This window comes from Cuculus canorus, chromosome 11, assembly GCF_017976375.1.
Source record: "Cuculus canorus isolate bCucCan1 chromosome 11, bCucCan1.pri, whole genome shotgun sequence".
NCBI classification, from domain to species: Eukaryota; Metazoa; Chordata; class Aves; order Cuculiformes; family Cuculidae; genus Cuculus; species Cuculus canorus.
This window is the reverse complement of record NC_071411.1, coordinates 12,790,246-12,812,854: the sequence shown is the minus strand read 5'-3', so window position 1 is coordinate 12,812,854 and position 22,609 is coordinate 12,790,246. Positions and strand designations below refer to the sequence as shown.

Genomic DNA, 22,609 nt, shown 5'->3' with positions numbered 1-22,609 from the left:
TGCACATCAAAATAAAATCATAATTAATGTAATCGGTACCTCTAATATGTCATAGAAAAATGTACCTTTATTAATAAACTGCATTCCTTGCAGTGTGTTTCTATATATGAAAAATAAACTTCCTTAAGGAGGGTTCAGGAAACAGGAAAGAAATAGTAAAGATAAAGCCCGTTGCTCAAAATTTAACTTCTAACTTCTATTTGGATTAGATAACACGCATGTAGACATGGCAGTATTTGTGTAATAACTTGGTAGAAACAACCTACTTGAATTAACTTCTCGTTCTATTAGCTTGCTGTTGCTGAAGATAGCAACAGAACGTTGTAAAAGTCACTCTCTCAATGTATATTGTTTCTTTATAGTAAAATGTCATGATTTATTATTTTTATTTCCTATCGCCTATTGTTTTCTCTGGAGGAATAGCTGATTAGTCTCACTCCAGGCAGATTCAACCGGAAAGAGAGAAAAAGCTAAAACAAGTGAGGAAAAAAACACTACAGGAGCTATTTTGTTTTCTCCATAATTTGAAAGAGCTCTTCAGTCACCGTGCTGTTAAATTCCACTGAGTTCTGCTGGAAGAAAGAGAACGCTGCAGGCGAGGCACTGAGGAATTAACTTGGGTTGTTTTCAGCTGCGTCTCTCTCCTCTTTGTAAAATATTTTTAGATTAAATCCTGTTGTAGCCTAAAATAAATCTCATACTTGAAATATATACCAGCAGATCTTATTTACTCTGTGTGGTAGCGAGATGTCTGTTTCTCGGGCATCGTGATAAAATGGGACTCCACTTGTATGGTAAGAAGATTCAAAATGATGCTCCTGGAGCAAGGGCATCTTCTTGTTGTTCAACACAGTGGTTAGTGTCTGTGCTGGAAAGCACAGCTCAGGAAAAGGGGATCTCAGGGCAAACTGGTCCTGAAGATCTGCGGATCACAGGACACATATTTTCATGGCCATGCATTGAATGCTCCACCATACCGTGCCTGGACCACAAAGGCACATTCCCAGACTGTGTCTTCCAGAAGAGATTTAGTGTGGGTACTTCAAGAGAGCGAAGTGCAGTAAGGGACGACAATCATGAGATGTGTTTCAGAAGGGCACTACTGCATGGGCTGAACAAAACCACTAATGCAGATGCACTCATTTTTTTTTACAAAAGAGCAGAATAACACCATGGTAAATGATTCAATTGTTCAGACGTGATAAAGATACTATGGTACTGGCAGCAGAAACAAGTCTGATGAACCATTCTTTACTTTCAAGCGAAGTGATACTTTCATATGACAAAAAGGGAAAAAAAACCAAAAAAAGCAGTACCTTTACAATTTCTGAGGTGAGACTGGTAGGGAAGAACCAGCTGCCTTGACTCTTCATTGCGATGCACCTGGGTGAGGTGGTGTGGGCCACAGGCCAGTTTGGGAGGAGCTCAGGGTGGAGGGACACCCTCCCAGCCTGCACCTGCAGGAGCCTCGAACCACCTGCACAAAGAAGAGCTCCACATGCCATAGCTTTAGTAGCATCCAAACACCTAACTGCTCCTCCACAATAGGCTCTTGTAATCCTGTTGATCCTTGCTTTTGTGTGAGGCTGCAGAAGAGACAATAATCTAAGTTATTTCCATTTCTTCAACAAAACCCACTCAGAGAAACAAATGACAGCTACATAGAACAAAACCAATTCTTTCCAAAACCACAAAATAAGGCAACTGTAGGGGATAAAATCTTCATGTTATCTACTAAAATGCACAATAATTATATATATCATTGGCTTATTTAATCATCTTTAGACACATTTAGACATATTTTCCTTTCAAATTCAACAGAACATAGAGTTTTAGATTACATATCTTTATGAAAGGAATTATATGATGTGATGTGCCAGCAGGAGACAGGATATGCTAACCCAGGAGATCTTTTCCCACTTCTATTTCTCTTTCAGTGTTCCTGTGTTCCTACTTAGGAGGCTGGTATAATAAAAGTAGTCCTCACAATATGCAATATATTTTTCCAGATTACTTTAATAGTGCCAAAAAGATAACCAATGAATAATCATAACAAAATATATGTAAAGAGGATCACAAATCTCACTGATGCAGAACAGGAAGAATTTATTTTCAAAGTGTTGCTAATGACTTTCTGCCTGCCCCTTTGAAAATTGCTTTCAGCTTACTACTATCCCTCGGAAATCCAATTCATAAATTCACAAGCAGCATGAAATTCCAGTAGGCAATAAAACACTTTTATTTAAATGTATTAGAGCATGTTAATGCTGTTTCTTAGAATGTAAACTGCAGTAAACACTGCACTGAAATACAAGCAAGGAGTGACCTTACTGTATGGTTTTGAAAAGTTTTGGGGTTAAAAGCCACAGCTCAGCACACAGACAACTCACAGATTACAGAAAAAGAAAAAAATGGATGCAGATGATATTCCGTAGCTAATACAATCAAAGAGAAAGCGGTGCTCCTGTGAGCAGCATATCCTTTCCCTGTGTTGAGGGACTGGTACAGGGAGCTGCTGCTTTGGGGAGCTGCAGGGACAGGAGCGATGCTTCCCAACATACTGCCAGAAAAGGCAATATGCAGAGAGCAGGTGCTGCAGACTGGTGCTTTGGCAACGGTGCTGTGTCATTCAGCAGCTGCTGATAAGTGATCATTTTTCCTGGGAGCTATCTCAGAAGCATTTCTCCAAGTGGCTGGTTCTCATGGCTGCCTCTCATTTTACTCTGAGTGCTCCTCTGAAGCATACTCAACTGATCTGCTCTGCCTGGAGGGGGATGGAAAGTTGCTGAAATTCTATGTTTTGACACTAAACACATACTGATTTGTACCAAGACTCTGGAAATAACTGGTAGCCTCCTTGTATCACACTCTCCATGGCTCTGCCAAATATTTTTTTCTCTGTGCAGATGGAAAAGGCTCCTCAAACCATCCAGCATTAGCAGTGCATATTTGGCTGCCTTGTATTAAGTGCCTCCTGATTCTTAAGGGTGGGCAACCAGTATCCTTATACAATCATAAGAGGAAGCAAGAGAGGTATGCAAGACAGAAATAAAAGGGAGCTCGGAACTTTCTTAGTAACTGATGGGTGTGACCAGGCTCAGAAAGCTCCCATCCTGCATCACTGGAGGCACAACTGCTCGGGTACTCTGCCAAGCACCTGTGTGAAACCACATGGTGTGATACCACAATGGATTGAAATGGTAAAAAAAAAAAATCCTTCATTGCAGATCAGAGTAATCACCTTTGAGAAAAAAAAAAAAAAAGAAAAGATTAATTAACTGCAGCTCCTGTAGGTCCTGAGGAATGGGAGGTTGTCAAGCCCAGTCCAGTTCTTGAGACAAGAAGTGAAAGATCAGCCACCTGGAACAGCACCACCAGGGAAGGCTTCGTAGCAGCGGATGTGGCTTTTGTAGGAAACCTCACATCTCTGTTACCTTCTGCAATTGTCTCAAAATATTTAATGGTAAATTAAAGTGACTTCTGCAGAACATCAAGGCTTATGCAAACTTTATCAATAACCAAAGAATTCACCTCTACATAGCTCACATTTAGTTGCAATTTAATATTTTTTAATAATTCTGTTAAGTGCCTATAAAAGAAGAAAAGGCAACTTCATTGACTAGGATGACTGTATTACTGGAAAAACGGAAAGACTAAAAGAAAAGAAGAAAAAATCAAGAATAGGTTGATTTGGGATCAATGCTTAAAAATCTACATTTATTCATAATTTTTTTATAGTTTATGATGTATCTCTATTAGTATGCTGATTTATAGGAAAAGTTTTTAAAGCTGCCTACATTTCTAACAAACACTTTCATAGGTAGAAAAGTCTTGCTGAGTTATAAACTTTACTCTTTCCTCTTACAATGCTATATAGCATAAATGGGCAATTTCCATTGTCTCCTGGGCTCAGGTCTCAAGCACTGATTTGGTGCAAGGCATCTGCAGCAACTCAGACCATCCTTCCTTTCAGCCCCTGCTCTACTACCTGAGGCTAAGAGGCTATGGTCTGTCCCCGCACTTCTGCCTCTGGGATAACCTGCAGCCAAACAGCCTCTTTAAAATATTACTTATTTTAATAAAAGACAAACGAAGAAAATCTTCAACATAAACTGCATGAGTCCTTGTCTGCTTGAGAAAGAGCCTAGATCCAGTTGGATGGCCACGACCAATTTTTGTATCTTCCACTTTACTCTTAAAACTCTAGGAATTCACTGATCATGATGAATAACAAACACTCTGCTGTATTCTACTAATGGCCTCTCTTAATAACTATCTTGTACTTTGGTATTCTTATGCTGTAGCCTCTTAAGGATTTAGTGCATTATTAAATATCAATTCTAGTTCTGTTATTTCAGGCTTAACGCAGCTGATGCTGTCTTCATATTCAAAAATAAGGTCCTAAGGGATGACTATCTCTTGCTTAAAATTAGACATCTAAATTTACTTTAAATATCCCAATGAAGTCAGATGAGTTCTCGAAAATGCTAAGGATCTTCAATGTTCACAGACATCAGTGAAATCAGATGACACCCAGTATCTTTAGAAAGAAAGAACTCTGTTTCATAGCAAAATGTACAGGCTTACTTACTAAATATCAGGTACCCACAGTTGAATATCTTCTTCAGAGAACTCTGTATTTCATATCCAGAAATGTTTTCATTTCCTGGAATAGCTGTGTTTATTACTTTAATAAACTGAATTACAAAATATGGTTATTGGTTTCCTAACTAGGCTGAATTAAGTTTCATTAAAAAATAAAATCCAGGATTCCAGTTATACTTGACATAAAGACACTTAAAATGTTAAAACAACCATATTCCATTTCCTTTTTCTTTTAATACGTAGATAAAGAAAATCCTTCCTGCATTAAACCTAGAGCTATTCTCAGTGTTTCAAATGGACTAAAATGTCATAAATAAAACTTTTAATTAAAATATCTAGTATATAATATTTCTATACTTATTATGGGTATGGGTTTAGATCACAGAATAAAAACTGTAAAATGTAAATATCTTTATTAAACTAGGAGGGCGATGCTCCAAAGCTACTACCTTGTCTTTCCTGTAGGAAGGGAAGTTACTCAGCCGAGCTGCCGTGGGCTGCAGAAGGTCCTGCTCCTGGTGGACATAATTCCTTCTCTGGTAGCAGGTAAGTAACACGGAGATGGGCTGCAGTATCACAGCAAAGGAAAACTCTCCAAGAAATTACACATCATTCCTAGACAAAATTAGCTTGTCTCACACAACTGAGACAAACATGTCTCAGTTACAAAAGGAAACAAGAGCTAGTAGCATTTTGGAGGCTTATTACTTTCAGATCTAACACTGAGACAGTTAGGTCATGACTTTTTCAAAGCAGATATCACATTAGTTGTACATCCAGAGATAACTGTAGAGTGGCTCCTGCTGAGCCATTATGGTACCGCAGTGTCTGGATGATCTCTAATGGGCATCAGCTGACGCCTTTCTGAAAGCTCTGATTTTTACTGTGAATGAGGGTATCGGGGAGCAATGCAAACAGGTACAACATTAACATTGGATGCCTCATAGCAGTTTGCCTGCCGTGAAAAGGGGCCAAAATACAACCCAGAGAAAGATGTATAAACTTCTTTTGTTCTCTTGTGTATTTGACTGGACTAATGATCCGCAGCCTGTGGCCTCCCAAGCCCCATGTCCCTGGAGAGACTGTTTGGGAAACCCACCCAAGAGCCCGCTGATGTCCATCTTGCTAGGACTTGAGCCTGTGGCATGGATAGTCCACACGCTCTGCTCCTGTGAATAATAGCCCAGGCAAAACCTGCAACCATGCGTGCAGCACCAAGTCCTGAGCAAGAATAAACCAGCCTGACAGAAGTCTAAGAGTGCACTGCCCTTAACTGTGATCATCCTGCCTTAGCTGTAGGTCTCTAGCACAGCAAAGCTAATGCAGTAACACTGTTTTATTGGAAATCTCATAAGAGAGAGATACACCGTTAACTAGAGTCTCCCTATGACAGGACATCAAATTTAACTTGGAAAGGCAAAAGCAATAGTTACTGCTATGTGAAGCGTCTGTCAGCACTTTGCTCGTCACATCCCCCACAGACCAATTCCAGCTGCATTTATTAATGAAGAATCACTGAAGCACAAACTAATACTTTTATTAAAACTTTTTTCCCAGCAAATTAGCGTTTAATTTTCTGAATGAAAAAAAAAATGTGGGTGGACACCATAGCAAAGACAATCCCATCGATTCTCATCACAGCAACATCTAAAATACATTCCATACAGGAGCCTGTCCAGTATATTTACAAAAGCCATAGAGCTGCTTTGGTCTAGTTATTGTGTACTAATTTCCACTTGCAAGGTTTTCAAATGACAGCTTATTTCCAACAAAAGTGGTAATGAAGCAAAACGGAGAAGGTTCCCTAAGCTGAAAAGGTTTGGTTCCCTCTAAACATAATGGCATATTCGGTACATGTTTATCTTCTGCCATGAAAATTACTGTATGTGTTTTAGAACGAATTTCTGCAAACTTTTTTCCAGATTTATAATTAAATCACTGTCCTTTCCACTTACTTAATTCGGATGTTGCAGGGCTACAGCATGTGAAAAGAGAGAAAGCAAGAAATACAGTTTCTGTGACAGCAGTTAATAAAAGGAGAAATATTAAAAAAGCTTTGTGAGAGGTTTAATAAGTAACTAAATGACCAAAACCAAACAAAGTACTTACCACGGGGAAGGGAAGTCAAACTTCGCCAAAGCCCTATTTGCAAATGTTGAAGGCTTAATGACACAACCATTTAATTCTTTGTCTTCTCTCAGTCTTTTCTCTTTAAACTCTACTGAAATGTACAGACAAGGCAGCTTAAGATAAAGTCACATTCATGGAAGCCAGGCAAGCCAACCCGCTGAAATCAGCAAGAGGTTTTCTGACATAACACAGTTTCCTACATTAGGATGTAAAACTTGTAGCTTTTATTTTATGACCAGTCTTAGGATCTTCATGGACCTCAATGCAGCCCAAAGCACATTCTTTCCTTTGTCAGTCTATCAATAGTTAAAAAGGTAATTAATATATTTAAGATATATATCTGTCAGGAAAAAAGCAAAACAAAAAACAGATTCAGAAATCAGTGTCTTAAAGTATGTGCAGATTTTCCTGTGCCTTTGAGTATCTCAGAAAAGTAGCACTTCCATAGGCAGCAGCACAATATACATTCACAGGTCATGTATGGCATAAATAGAAATGCAGTAAAGTAAATCCCAGGGAAATAAGAAGACATTCAAGAACAAAATGTTTTTTCTAGTTCTCCTCTACTTGGAATCATAATACAGTCATCATGCACTTGGATGAAGGGCTGAATGTTTCCTTGTCCTGCAAACTTGTGCACTGCTCCTTCCCTGACATTAGAGGTGGGTAATTTTACCTTTTGGCTGTTGTTATCACTGCCTTTGTGCCCTTCTAGGCTTCACCCTTGAACAAGGATAATTGAAGTGATGAATAAAGTTGAGAGGAGCAGCAGTGAAGACTATCTTACGTTTTGGTTTCAAATCCACTTTTCATGGAAGTAACAACAGAACAGAGCATGATGTTCAACGCCAGCAGGCAAAAATGGAACCGTAAAATATGAAATAAAACTAAAATAAACCAAAACTGCAGTATTGCTTAGAGCCTCAAACCACTATTTATCTTCACTAAGAAAATAATTCAATAGAACATGCAGTATTGTCCACTGTTGCTCTCTTTTAGGAATACTTAAGCTGTGTTAAAAACAATTCAAGCTACAATCTCCCCATATACCCACTGGTCCTATGCAGACAATCCCATACAGAAGTTATATCCTTACCTAATTTATTCCCAAATCCTGCTGAAAACAATGGGAATTTAGCATAAGAATATATTACAACATATCACATCATAATCATCATGTTACAGCATGTCAGACCAACATGACAATAAATGGCTGAGTGGAAAGAAACAGCAGTTTAAACTGACATCAATATATAATAGCCCCACAAAGCAGTTTTACTAACTCCCGCAATGGTAATTGATTAACGGTAATGGTAAAAAACATGTAAATAGATGCATTAGCTAATTACAAAAGAATCACCTTATTGTCTAGTTGCATGAAGAGCACAGGAATGATTTCCCAGCTCATTAAGTTAGTAAATGAAAGAATAATAATAATAAAAAAAAAAAAGCTTCCTGTGGTAGAAGCCATTTAGTAGAGACAGATCCGTGCGCAGAGGCAGAGATTTCCCTGCTGGTATATAGGTACAGCAAAAGCCCAGACAAAGGGAGGCAAAACCTGAAGGTTTTTTGCATGGAGTATATTAACAGGCACATACATAAACAGGATAGATTTTTTTTTTTTCCCTCTAATATTCATCCCCAACACTGTGTACCTCTCAGCCTTTCAGGCATTAGGTCTTCACTGAGCTTGATGCCTTAGTTCACACAAAGACAGCAGCCAAGTGGAGGTGCTCCAGCTGCCCACCCAGTGCCAAGCTGCTGGTCTGTACCAGGGCGATGGCAAAGCCCAGCTCGAGTCTGGAGGGGAGCAACGAAGGGGCTGCGCAGCTGGGGGAGCTCCTAGCACGGCGGAGACCCGCAGCCAGGCTTCACTGGAGGTGTCAAGACGTGAGCAATGCCTAACGCTGTTATTGGGCCATGAAGCCAACATCCCAGTAATGAATTGAATGAGAAGAGGTCATGAAAATGAGAACAAGTAGCTTATGTTTGCTCCGACACAAAGAGGAGCTAACGGCGGAGCACTGCCAGGGAGATGAAGTGCTCAGATTAGAGAGCTCAATATTCGTTACTGAAATATTTTGAATGTATGACACGGGGAACACAATGGGATTTGTAAAGGCCAAAGAAGGGGGTGATGTGTCCTATCTGTCTTCTGTCCCAGGCAGAAGTCCCTCTGAAAATCTGAAATCCTATTTTTCCCACCAGAAATGAACCTGCTACACTGTTCAGGGGTTATTGGGAGCTTCTGTTTGCACAGAAACCCTGTGGCAGCGTGCATACAGAACTAGGGTAAATGGGCAGTTGTAATAAATATTTTGATTACAGCTAATTTGTCAGCTACAGCATACAGGCAGAAAACTAATTAAATGAGCCAAGATGCCGCTCACATAAGCAAAGTCAAGATACCAGGTGTTAGAAAGCAAAGGGAGAAAGAACTGCGAGGATTTATACTTTCCACAACTTAGAGAAGCAAAACTGCTGATCTGATATGTGTTACAAAACTTGCTGTGAACAGCATGGCACAGAGGTTCAGGCACATATGCTGTAATGAGATGCAGAATGTAAAAATAATTAGTCAAGGTTTATGGAGCCTACCGGCTAAACACAGGACGCTGTGAAATTATCAAAGACACTGTACAGGACTATAATAATATGAAAGTGTTGCACGGCAGATTCTGAGAGTGGCTCTGCAGACCTTTGTAGCACAACTAATATAACTTCATTCCCAGTTAGTCTTGTGATCAGTCGTTGTAAGTACAGCAAAACATGGATAAAATAGCTTACTTGCACCATATAATCCATGTCCTTATTTATAACACAAACTGCTTTCTCCATTTCTGCTCTTAACACATTTTGAAACAAAGACTTCTTGAAAGCCATCACTGGGACTCAGATGCTCATTTCCCTTGAAACAAGTGGACTCCAAATACCAACATCACAGAAGTAGCTTTGAAAATGTCCGCCTTCATCCTTCCCTTCTCTCATCATTAAAAATATTCTTTCCACATTGCCAGTAATTTTCATCAACCAGGATCAGAGAACTCTGCACTCCGGGGAGGAAACACAGACAGACACCTGAACAGCAAACACCACAACCTCCTGGCGAGGCAGTTGTACTACCATACAGGTAATGCAGTGAATCAAGTGCAAAATATGTACCTGCAGAAAGCTTTAGAGAAAACAGTTATCCCAGGGGAAGGTGCAGACTAATTAAAAGTAGTGCTACAAAAAGATGTTACTGTTCTAACATGTGTTAGTATGAGCTTGTGCACAAGAGAGCAATAAAAGAAATGTCAAAGGAAGCGAGTAATTGTGGAAGAGCCCGAGCTAGGGGATGCAAAGACAAGTGTCTAGGGAAGCAGGGCAAAAGCCCTGTTTGTAGCAAATAGAGTTCTCTAAAAAACTAAAGGATGAGGGAAAGAATGTGCAGGTGAGTCTCTCTGCCATGGAGACAAGGCGTAAGCAGTGCTCTCAAAGACAGATGCTCATATCTGAATGGACAATACTGCCAAACGACACCATTTAATTCACATATAATAATTGCCCAGGACTCAGACTCACCTATGTATATCCACAATCCAAGATACCACTTGCCCAAGATGGCTGGAACAGTGCTGGAATAGGAAAAAGGAAACAGATTTCAGGGTCCTTACCTAAGGCTCATTCTGCAATCAATAAATCACTCCTCAGTGCTCCTGGTCAGCTGTACAACTCATACCCTGCCCACTTTTATTACAGCTGTACCTTGAAAGGCCTACCATCCCCTCTTACGAGCATGTAAGATAGGGCTTGTCTCCTTGCTTCTGCTCTTTCTGGCTCTGAGATCACCAAGGCAGTGGGCAGACACCTGCCCGGAAGATATAAATTCTCAATATTGTTATATTATCTCAAATATACTTCAATACCTGAAGGACTGAATTCATTCCTAGTTCACATCCATTATGATACAGAGCATAGCTGGATCTTTTGCTAGAGACAGTTTTAGGTGGCAAAATCATCTGTGTTACAACCAGTGAGCTGCAGACTGAAGTTTAATGAGCATCTAACCCTTCTCACAGAGGAATAAAGAACTGGGAGTTCACCTTCCCCTCCTGTGTTCAGCCTCCTGGAAAAAGAGAAAAAATAAATAACTTCCCAAGCGCCTGAAACTGGGCAATATCCAGTGTCTGAGCCTCTGGAAGCAGTATGATAAATCCTTTCCCATCTGGTTGGTCTTCAGCTAATTAACTGACATGGTTGAAAATGAGCACCAGATAATCAGAGCACTGTTCTCTCTTTCCTTCACAGGAAAGAAATAGATTCCAAATGAAGAGTGGTTCAGCATTCTCCAAGTAATCCCAGTTCAATGCCACCAATCCCGGACCAGCCTCCCAGCAACTTGCACACTTTCTCACCTTGGGCTTTGAATTCAAAGGGCATCGTTGGAAAGGGAAACTTGATAACTGTCCCAAAGCAGTGAGCACACAAGTATAGTCTCCAATTCATATGATATACTGGAAAACATGCCACCTGCAGATAATGAGAGGACAGCTGAGCCACAGGCCTGCCTTTTCTCTCTGAAGCCCATGAAACCCTCCAAGCTAGCCCATGCAACCTAAAGGTCCAAAGGCCCTCTGCAGTGCTCTTTGAGAGAACCGCGGTGTGAGTGCCCTGCAAGTGATGGGTGCCAGATCTCTGAAGCAGAAAAAGCATCTGCATGCCAACACTGAGGAAAAGGTGTTAAAGCACAAAAGAACCTTGCATTACTTTAAAGCCTTGTGGTCACAACCTACACCAAGAAGCACCCTGGCCCACCTGGCAGGCAAAGCAGCACAAGACATCTGCAGGCTTCTGGGACCAGTGGTTGGGCAGAGCCCTCATCTTACAGCCTGCCTGCCAGCCTAGCCCTGCTCTCATCCAGACCACAGCTACACTCTCACTCCAAATAAGTGATTTTTGAACCCCAGCTGTCATATCTTGTTCCTCTGGGAAACTCCTTCCCTCATACTTGCTGCCATGAGAATATTTATGTCTCCATCCTTTCATGCTCCAGCTCCTGCCAACATTCCCTTCCTGGGCTCCCAGTTTCTTTTCCAGCAGCTTTCATAGTGACATTATCTACTCCCAAACACAAGGAATAGCTTTCAATGACAGCAAGCAATCCCTTAAATACTCTCCATATCTCCTAGTTTACAGAATCAGAAGAATAGGTGAAGCTGCTGTCACCGCCAGTGACGAGCCAGCAATATCTCCAACCTGTTGTGGTTGTTTACCCACAGATGGTTTCAACACTCAGGTTTCATAAAACACAAACAAGCAAATGAAAATCACCTCACCAACACATAGGTCATCAAAACCATTTGTAAAAATACTTGCAGTAACACGAATACCAAAATGCCATGAACATCGGGCCAGATGTAGCGATTCAGCTGTATTATGAATAATATTCCCCTGAAATTCAGGGATGAAAACTGTAAGGTCCACATGAACATAATATGTAAAGAGATGTCTTTTAAAATATGATCATATACAGTGATAAATGCTAAAACCAGTTGGTTTTATGTATGAAACAGTGCACAACAGACGATGGGTTTTATTTCGTCCTCAGTTGCAACACCATAAAGCAGGGTTAAGCCCACTGCGGTCATTAGATGGGCTGCAATGAAACTGAGGTAGAAGAGAAGAGACTCACATCTAATAGAGGTTTTCTTTATTTCTCTGCAATACGAAATTTTTAGAATTCTCTTGGTGTGTCTTGTTTTCTGCTCTTTAGTGGATGTTAAAAAAAAATCACCTGTTTTGAGCCCCAAACTATGATAAATTCAAGGTTTTTTTTTTCTATTTTAATCCTAAATATTAATTAAATTAATATCTAATTAGATTAAAAGCTGGATTAACTAAGAGGAGTTCTACATATCTGAGTTTTATTTCTGTGTTTATCAAGTTTGGAAATATGAAAGCATAAATAAAATATCTCCATGGGATGCTAATTCACATCTCTAACACATGAAATACAATTGTGGAATACAGATCATCTTCTAGCTAGCAGCATCATTTAATATTTATTACTGCACCATTTGGCTCTGCAGATATAAGGAGGGTATCTCCCCACTTCTTGATCCGTGATCTTTTGGGATTCTGCCTTCAGAATGTACCACTAAGCAGTGGTGGGACAATGTTTATTTTGCCCCAATAAGCAAAATTAATTTTAAACTACATACGTTTGGATGTTTCCCAGTCTCAGACTTTTAGAAGCACCAACAAAAAGTTCATCTTTCTTCATTGTAATACAAGCAAACAGCTTTGAGAAACCAGTTTAAGGAATTTCTTTCACTGTGGAAATGGAAGCCTTATCAATTTGGAAGAAATCCTGTGATCCTGTAAGGCCAGAGTCATGCTGAAATTGCCAGTGCAACAGGCTGCACAGTAGTTTCTGATTCCCAAAGGGCTGCATTAATCAGGCTATAAAGAGCTTCCAAATAGCTTCAGGGAGAAAAGTAAATTTCATATTGTAGTAAAAAAGCAAACTATACTTTTCAGGAAAATACAAATGTGCTCCATTCCTAATAAGTACTGACATTTTCTGTGGATTTTATACATGCTGAGTAATTTGGTGAGTGACGTTCTGACGGGTGATGTACTGTATTCTTCATAGATGTTTACTTCTGGATTAATGGGTTCAGCTCTGCTGTATGTATGTGTATAAATACACACATACACGTGTGACTCATATTACCTTAACATAACTTAATACAGTGTGATGTACCTATATGATAAGACTGATAATAAGTAGTGATTTTTAAGTACTAGTGACCTCTCTCCTTTCTTCATACACTTCAAAAAGTGACAGTTTATAAGAGGTAAAAGCTAATTTGCTGGCAGTAGTCACCCTGGAGTTACTGTGTGCTCTGAATCTCTAATGCATTTTAAGTTACAGTAATAAACTTAATACCATTAATGGCCTGCTCTGTCTCCCAGATGGATATGACACAAACCCCAAGCATGTCAAAGCCAAAAACACTGTTGATTTCAACAGCTTTTCAGAAGAGTGATTTAGAGAACAGTGGGAGCTCTTGTGCATAGAACACTTCTGAAGATCCAGCTCCTTTGAACAGGAGGCAGAACTGTCTTAAATACCTGCGCCTTTATGCTCCCCTTCAGTTGGTAACATATCTTCCTTCCAGCACAAGAAACAGGTGCTAAAAGGAGGATATATTTTTAAAAAAGCAGTCACCCTAAAGCTTGACTGTGTCTGTAGCAAAGAGCTGTTGTTCAATAGCCACTTTGGTTCGTGGTTCAGCAGGTACAAAAGGTACTGCCAACCACAACAAGAATCCAGGAGAGGACCAGGACTAGAAAATGGCTTCAGTTCCTTCTTCCTACCAACACTGGTCAGAAGTGTGTACTACACCTTCACTCACATACAAACACTTTACTCATTATGGTTGGAGGATTTGTAGCATTTAGCCCTTGGATTTCTTTTGATCTGAAGAATTGAGCACACAGTGCTGTAACACCTGCTCTGGGGCTGGGCAGCCTTGCAGACAGACCACTCTGGGGCAGCACGATGAGCAGATCCAGCCCACCACCAAGTCAGTGGTTCCTTGGACACCTCAGGACTGCTCTGTGTTACCCCAACACCACGCATGGAGGCAGTCTCTGCACAGGGCCCCTGAACTTGTGTCTTCCATAACAATGAGGTCTTGAAACCAGGAAAGATGACCACCTTTCTCAAACTTCTTGCATAATACTGCCCTTGGACATACAAACAATATGTTATAATGAATCCTGAATCATCCAACAGGTATAAACTGCATGCTATTGGCATTGCAAACCTTGGGGCAGTAGTTGCTGTAATAGCACTGATCTGGGTGGTTGTGTGAACTATAAACCAGATGACAGTGTTATTATTTCAGCTCTAATTGCACTGTCATTAAACATAATGGTACATTAAAAGAAAAAGTGCATTTCTATGACAAAAGGGTTAAAATGGTGTGACTTATGAATTTCCATCTCTGTACCCCCAAACGTTCCTTTCCTTAAAATCAAAAGCTGATTTACATGCCTGACTGCTCATTTACAGAGAACTGAAGCAATCCTTTACCTCCTTCCCATGTGAAAAACCAAACAACTTTTTTATCATTATTAGGTATTGGCAAGGCAGACAGCAGCCAATTATCCTATGATAAATATGTCATCACCCTCCCCTCAAAGGAAGCCTTACGTTGCCAGGTGACACAAACAATAAGCTACCAACTGTGCACAGCGTTTGCTACAGCCAACAAACTACAGGCTATTTCTGTCCTATGCATGAACCGAGCATCCAGGATCCCACCACATTCCTTTTCTGACTTTTCAGATTCTTGTCAAGCTCCACGTGCTTTTGTCAGAAGAAGGGAGGATGGCAGGCCTGAAATCTGCAAGCAGATGGAAGTAACTAGAATTGAAACAAAATGTCCTAAAGCTGTTGAAATAGAGGTTGTCAGCTCCTGTCTCCAACAGGCATTAACCCTGAGCCTACAAAGGGTCCCAAGCAGATTCAGTTGCTAAAACAGATGGATTTTCTAGAACTATATATATACTTAAAATACAGTCATGTCCAAGGCAGACCTAGTAACCATAAAACACTAGGTGCTGCACAACAGGAAATATAGGAGGTGAATACTAAAGGTTAGGACACTGCAGTAAACTTGACTTGTATGAAGGAGCACCACAGGCAGTTCATAAGCAACACCAGGAGAAGATTTTTTTTCTCACGAAGTGTTAGAACTTCAAAGTGTTTTCCATTTTCAGAGGTATAAGCACCCTTCAGTTACCTGTACCAAAATCCAGTTCCTGGTTTCAATTCACCTTAGCTTACCAAAGTTACACACATGCAAATATTTTTTTACTGCTTTAACACAAGTTATTTAACATTAGCAATCCTTTGGAGTGCTGATAGTGTAGCTCCTGAGACCGAAACCCTGAACAAGAAACACAGAAAGATAAGCAGAATACAAAAGGCAGCAGATTCAAATGGGGAGAGGGTGATGGGGGAAATTATTTGCTCCCCTAATGACTTTTGTTATTAGGGTATGATCTCCCTCACAGTCTGCCAGTGCTTCTAACCATGCAGTGCCCACAACAGCACACACTTTTCCAGCTGTGGTGGCACCTTATATACATAGGAAGGGTTTAGTGAGATTCCTCTATGAGCAGAAATTTACAGCAGACTTCTCTGTGAGCAAGATTTCATGTGTTTTAAATTATTTTCCCATAGACATACAGGCTTGTATGATTTTCTTTTTAATATCACTTTTTGCAGTCCTTGCTCAGCTGTTTTGTCCTCCTTTTTATGCTCAAATTCAGCATAAAAGGAATTCTGGGACAAGGCCAGACGCTGAGCTCCTCCAAACTTCCATTTTCATGTGAAATGTTTCTTCACAGGTGCTACTTGCTCCCAAACAGATTAGGATCAGTGGAAAATGCTCAACATCCTTTAGGATATCTAGCATTCACACTGTTATATAATTAACTCTCGTTACCACCTGCATTTGTTTAATTCCAGCAAAACCAACTTTCTTGCCAGTGACCTCACTTTTGGAAGAGAGAAGAGCGCAGTGACTCAGCCTGGGGGTAGGTAAGAGCTTTCACTCCAGCACAGAATTGCTATACTTGGTGCTGAGGATATTTATTAGTAATTGGATTGCCTCTGAAATTGCTACAACAGTGGATAATCTACCCCCTAGAAAAAACCTGGATGTTGTTGGCTTGCTCTGTGATAGCGAATGGAAAAAAGATAATTACTATACATGCCAAATGCATTGGCCCAAACGTGTGCATGTTCAAAGCACTGTGTGTCATTTACTTTTTCTTACAGTGGTTTGGAGAAGCAGCGTCCTTTAAAGAGAAAGTCTGCAGAGGAGATATGAAGCAAGTTCTTCTTATCTCACTTGCCCTAAAAAAAAAAAAAAATCTCAACTGGTTTTAATTAAACTAAGCAGAGGGTGGCAATTTGGGCCACTTTTAGAGAACTGGGAAAAAAAGACCATCTTCAACAGGTACAAACAGTGATCGGGATCCCTGCTTTACATCAGCCCAGCCCATACACAAGCTGGGGCTCAGGTCTCCAGTTCAGTGGTAGATGGAATAAGTTGCAAGGATTGAATTTGGCCCTGAACAAATGTGGAATGTTATTCCACATTTCAGAATGCATCGAGAGAGACTACTCTTTGTGCTCATATCTTTTCTTTGTCTGTTTATCTTTTGGCAGAGGTGCTACAGAATATGTGGCACAGCTGAGGAGATTTTCTGCAAGGACATTTTAAGCTTGCAGGTATGAAAGTTGCTCAAAGTCTACTATTATTATTACCCTTCAGGAAAAACATCTGTGAAAATTCTGATTGCATTTACTTTAAGGCTTGCTGTTGTATTTATAAACTGAAGTGTTAGTGATTTGGTTTCTCAGAAGCCAATTTTGCTGTTTATCTGTAGGGAAAAAATAAAAAGAAAACAAAATAGAAGAACAAGTACATTTCAGAGGGTTGTCTTAAACAGTATAACTAGAAAAAGTTTCCCATCTGCTACAATTCCATTAAATGCTAAAATGTAGAATTTTCAAGCTTGTGATTTGGGTGGTAAAGGTTTAAGCAGTTCTGTTCACATTTACAGTTTGAATCCATCCAAGCATATGGGGATTGTTTATAAGATGCCTGAAAAAAAGCCTAAATTTGTACACCCAGACAAGTTAATTTTTGTTAATGAGTCATACTGACACATAACCCTCTAACTGTATGTCACAGACTTCTGAGTATACAAACATCTTCTGACAAGGAAATAGTCCATTATTAAACAGAAATTAATTTTAAAAGATAATATCATAAAAATAGCTACTACATATCTCTCACTGGTATAAATTGCACTATTTTCAGCCTATGTCTGTCTTTATAATAATTTTAAATTAATATATTTCTTCAACAGTTAGCCGAGTATAAAACCTGAAAATATATTTTCAGAATCGGCTCTCTTTTTGTTCCAGTAATATAATGAAATAGTCTGGGTTGGTTAGCTGGTCTTTTCATTAACAGCTACACCGTGTTTTGAGGTTACTCGTACTTAGCACATGTTAACCCAGTTTATTTGTTATACAATGAGCACAACGTGACCAGCATAGAGGCTAATTACATTCAACTTTCATAACACTGACAATAATTACTTCCTACAAAAGGATGAACTATTTTATATCTTTGCTGTCAGTGGAAGGCAAGGCATATCCTCAGAAGACATCGTATGCACTAAGAGAATCCCCTAAACCTGTACTGTTTGAACAAATGAACAACACTAGCACCTAGAAACTGAATGCCCACAGGGGCAGGTACTGATCTAGAAACTTGTGCTGACGTCTGTATTTAAATGCAAAAAAAATGAAATTGCCATCTTAATACATTTAAAAAAAAAATCTTGAGTTTTTGGTAGCTTGACAGTTATTCAGTTCTGTTTTAAATAAAAATAATACAGAAATATGATTATATACTATGACATACAGCTGGATATTTCATGCCACATAGTATAAGACCAAAGATAAATCTAGTGAAGCTAGATTTTCTATTTCTACCCAGACTACAAGTTATTAGAACAGAAATAAAGTGTGTGGAAGGTTACAGAAACATTTCGTTTCTTCCCTTCACACTTCTGAATAGCTGAGACAGCCCCCTAAGCTCCTAAATCGTCAGAATTAAGGCAGGAAGGGAGATGTTGTCCTCTCAGGAGCTTTTGCGGCAAGAAGGCTGCTATGGCAAAAGCTGTCAGAGAGCTAGAAGAGGAGCACACACCTGCTGGCAATGCTTCCCCTGTGGAGATGCTAATTGGAAAGCAGAGATGGGAGGTAAGAGAAAGGAAAATGTGTCTCAAGACAACAGAGAAATTATTAAAGAATTACATGATTAGTGGAGTTTTCCTTCCTGACGAACTACTGAAGGACTCCAGGTGTGAACAAGTTTGTTCTGCAGCCAGCAAACTGAGCTCCACTCTCCCAAAGAAATGCAGTTGGGCTGTCAGTCAGAGATGGAAGGGACTGATCTTGATGTAATGATGGCTTGAAAGGACAAGATTGTGCCCTTGTATTGGTAAGGAGGAGAACCAAGTTCACCGAGTATACAGCTTTGCAGATACCGATATGTTGTGTCAATTGTCTACAGCAATTTCTATGCACCTTATTAAATGCAAAATAAAGCAACAGTCTTGATAGTCTATTTTTCTTCTCCTTCTTTTGATACTTCATGCATCATTTGTACATTTTTATGCTGGAGGCAAAAATGGAAAGTCTATTGCTTATGGCTTCTTCCCAGCTTTGTTTTTTAAAAAAAAAAAAAAAAAGTTACACGTTCAGTTATTTTTCTCACAATCTCATCTGAAATTTCTTGACCTTCTTTAACATCAAAGCTCTATTTTTGCCTCGCCCAAACAATGATCTAAGAAAAATCTTAATTGTATTATACAAACCTAACGTTTATTCCATGAGATACTTAATGCACGGTGCTGTTTGCAGCAACATGGGAATACTCACAAGGTTGTTTTCCTTTGACTTAACTGCATAATAAATTTTGCGAAATCTACAACAGACACCTGCCAGCACATGTACTGAGGTACTGCTGAATATACAAAATCAGAGCAAAAAGTCACTCCCCCATCCTAAAGTTTAAAGGATAAAAGGTATAAACCCTATGACATTACTTTCTGTGATAAATGCATTTCAATTACAAATGCTGTTATTTTATTAAATATAAGTCTTCAATGCCTCAACAATCACTAGAAGATATTTATATCTCTCTGCACCGTGTGTCTTTCTACCCATCCTGGAAAGTAGCTTTCCACGCTCTGTTGTCCATCAGATACACTGAAGGATGTGCTGGAAAGCTGCTATATAGGAGTACAGATTCACTAAGCCTAAAGAAGTTCTTACTGTTATTCAGTTATCTCAAATTACAATCCAATCTCAGCTAAGTTAAAGAGCAGATAAAGGCATTTAAACTCAGACCAAATGGTAACAAATGACATTAGTGAAGAAATAAAAGAAAATCTATATCTCCTGGGACCACATCAAAAGTCATCTCCTGCACTTAACTTGCTAGTAAACAATTCTGCTTCAGAAAAATGTAAATGTCTTCCTCCTCCTCTTTCTCCTATTGGTAGTGACATTTTGTTGTTCTGTAAACCACACATGATACCAACATTTGATACCAAAATACCAATGATACAAAAAATCATCTACTGCCGCTTCATGAGAGAAAGTCGAGCCTGCAGCAACCAGCCACGCTACAGCAGAAACAAGTTTGGGGCAACGGATATTTCATCTCTTACAGTGCACACTGGAACACATCCAAATAGCCCTTTAAAATTATAATTGAAGTTTTATATACGTAATAACCTGACTACTGAAATGCAAATTAAAAATAATTACTATTGCTGTCATATATCTATCTTCTGTAGGCACAGGTTGTCCTACAGCATAACAACTGATGGCTACTGGGGGTCTGGGGGACCATTTGAGCTTTGATGCCTTATTTCTTCAGAAGAGGGGAACAGGGGAAAAGAAGGCTGGAGAAACATTTGCCTCCTATTTCCATGTAACCATTCAAGCTTCAAATCCTACTCCTGGTCTTTCAGGAGTCTTCACATGAAACCCTTAAACATGTAACTGCAAATTCTCCCAGGACTGAGCACAGTGGTGTTCTTGTTTCCTCTTAAAACCTAGTGAAATCAACTGTATTTCACCATTTACGTTCTCCCACTCATTTTACTCATCTGTTTCAGATACAATGTGCTCAAGAAGGGATTTCCAAACTGTTACATCCCTCACCGCTGGTGATACAGTATTATGAAAAGGCTAATTGAATAGCTAAATTTCTCTCCTCAGACATCTACATATGGAGCCTGGCACTGCAGTAAAACAAGAACAAAATAAATCTGGTGATCCATGAGTGCTGCTGATGCAGACTGAAGATGACAAATATGTGGATCGTTGTGGCAGAGACCTCATCTGAAAGAGGTAAAGCTCATTTTGGAGTAGCAGGTGAGAAGCACATTTAGCTAACCTGATGCCATCTAATTTTCCAGGCCTTCACAGCACTTGGGGAACAGAGACTGGGCACTAGTGTTTTGGCTGATTATTCAAAGCATTTCGCCTTTCTCAACAATATAATTTTTATCTTTCCTGAATACAGCCTGTGCCAGCTGCTCCCTGTCCATGACCTCCTTTCCTTCAGGCACCATAAACCTGATAGAGAATGTGAGAAGTTTGCACAGTTGATAAATAAACTCTATCTTTCCAGGAAAATGCCATCTGTATTACATACTAAAATTAACCAAATCTAATTGGTTGCTACACACAGCATGATATGCTCTGCTTGATAAAGTAACAAATGTATTAGTAGATTTAAACTGTTCCATTATTCTCCATTACAGAAAGTGTACTCACCCTATTAAACCCATGGCATTAGAGCTGCACTGCTGACTGCACCACGGGAAGCAAGGAGTCTGCTCCTACATGCTGAATACGGCAACCCAGGCCAGCCCCAAGAATCACGGCTCAGAATTAACCAAAAGGAAACAAACCTATTTAAAATACAAATCCTGACCTTTCACATCTCTTCGAAGTTATCTGCATGTAGAACTTCATTTCTCTAAGCCTCAGAAACAGCCATGGATATTGAACAGCACAACTTTCATATTGATTCGTGCTTCCTATGACAGCAACGTTATTTTTCTTCAGATCCTTTAGATAGAATTACGCTGGTCACCACCAGAGATTTACAGCTGGAGAATTAGGACACCGTAATCTGTTATTTCGCCTTTTCTTGGACAAGGTAAGTAGCAAACCAGAGACAATGCAATGAACAGTTCAAAGGAGCGAGTACTTCATATGATTACCCCTTCTGCATCAGCACAGGAAGCTGCTAACATGGGAAATGGAGCCTCTCATTCATCCCCAATCCCTTCAGCAGCCCACGAAGCAATCAAAGAAAATATCTATCTTTAATAAAACACACTTTCTCACAGGATTGTGCTCTAGCTCATTTGGTATAAAATAAGAGCTGAGATGTGCATCTGTTACAGTAAAGAAATATGACAGAACTTTTTAATATATTAAATGATGCTATATTGGATAAAATTCCACTTTAATTTGAAACTCATTTGATATTAAGGGCAAGTTTAAAAAGTTATTATCTAAGGTTTAATTGCATACATTATGATTGTAGCCTTAGGTACTGCAGGTAGTTTTTTAATATTTCCTGCAATATATTGAGATCATGGAGCAATCATTTAATTCTGCTTGAAGAACGTTCCAGAGATGACTATGAGAAAGAAACTTAGAAAATCCAAAAGTTTTGGCCATTGAGTGAAAGATGTCTACGGTCTATTGTAAAGAGGCAAGACTGAGGTTATGCAAAACCCTTGCAACCTTTCCTCTAACAACAATGGATTTTGGATGACCTACAGAGAATTTCACATAGACAAGCACTTCTCCAGCCCAAATGCTCTCATGCCAATTGCTGTTGAAGACCAACATGAGAGATCTGGACCCTGCCACAAATAATTTTATCTTTCCAATCTCACCACATTACTTAGTACTATGAGTATTTGACTTTCAGGGAGATTTAGCCCTCCTACAAGCCAGTTTTCTGAAATCAGTAGTTAATGATACAATGACTTTGCTACGTTGCTTAGGTACTTTCGAAAATACCAAATGGCCTCTACTTTCTTCCTTTCATTTTTATCTATTAATTCCTCTTTTATTTAAGAAAACAGAAAGTCCTGATTTTCAAGTTTTTTTTAAATTACTCAGAGTTTCTACCCTGTTTTGAATGTTACTATCTATACTTTTCTTTCATATTTATGCATGAAAATCCAGGAA

At 39.4% G+C, this 22,609-nt stretch overlaps 1 long non-coding RNA gene across 1 annotated transcript in view; it reads right to left on the bottom strand.

Annotated features, from left to right (window-relative positions):
* Positions 1-3,269: 3,269 nt before the first annotated feature.
* LOC128853317 (uncharacterized) overlaps positions 3,270-22,609 on the bottom strand; it is a 113,077-nt gene continuing 93,737 nt past the window's right edge. The window contains exons 10-12 of the long non-coding RNA XR_008451773.1: positions 11,133-11,247; positions 10,300-10,352; positions 3,270-7,075 (exon numbers count right to left, since the gene is read on the bottom strand). This is a non-coding gene — a long non-coding RNA (uncharacterized LOC128853317). The remainder of the gene's footprint in view (positions 7,076-10,299; positions 10,353-11,132; positions 11,248-22,609) is intronic.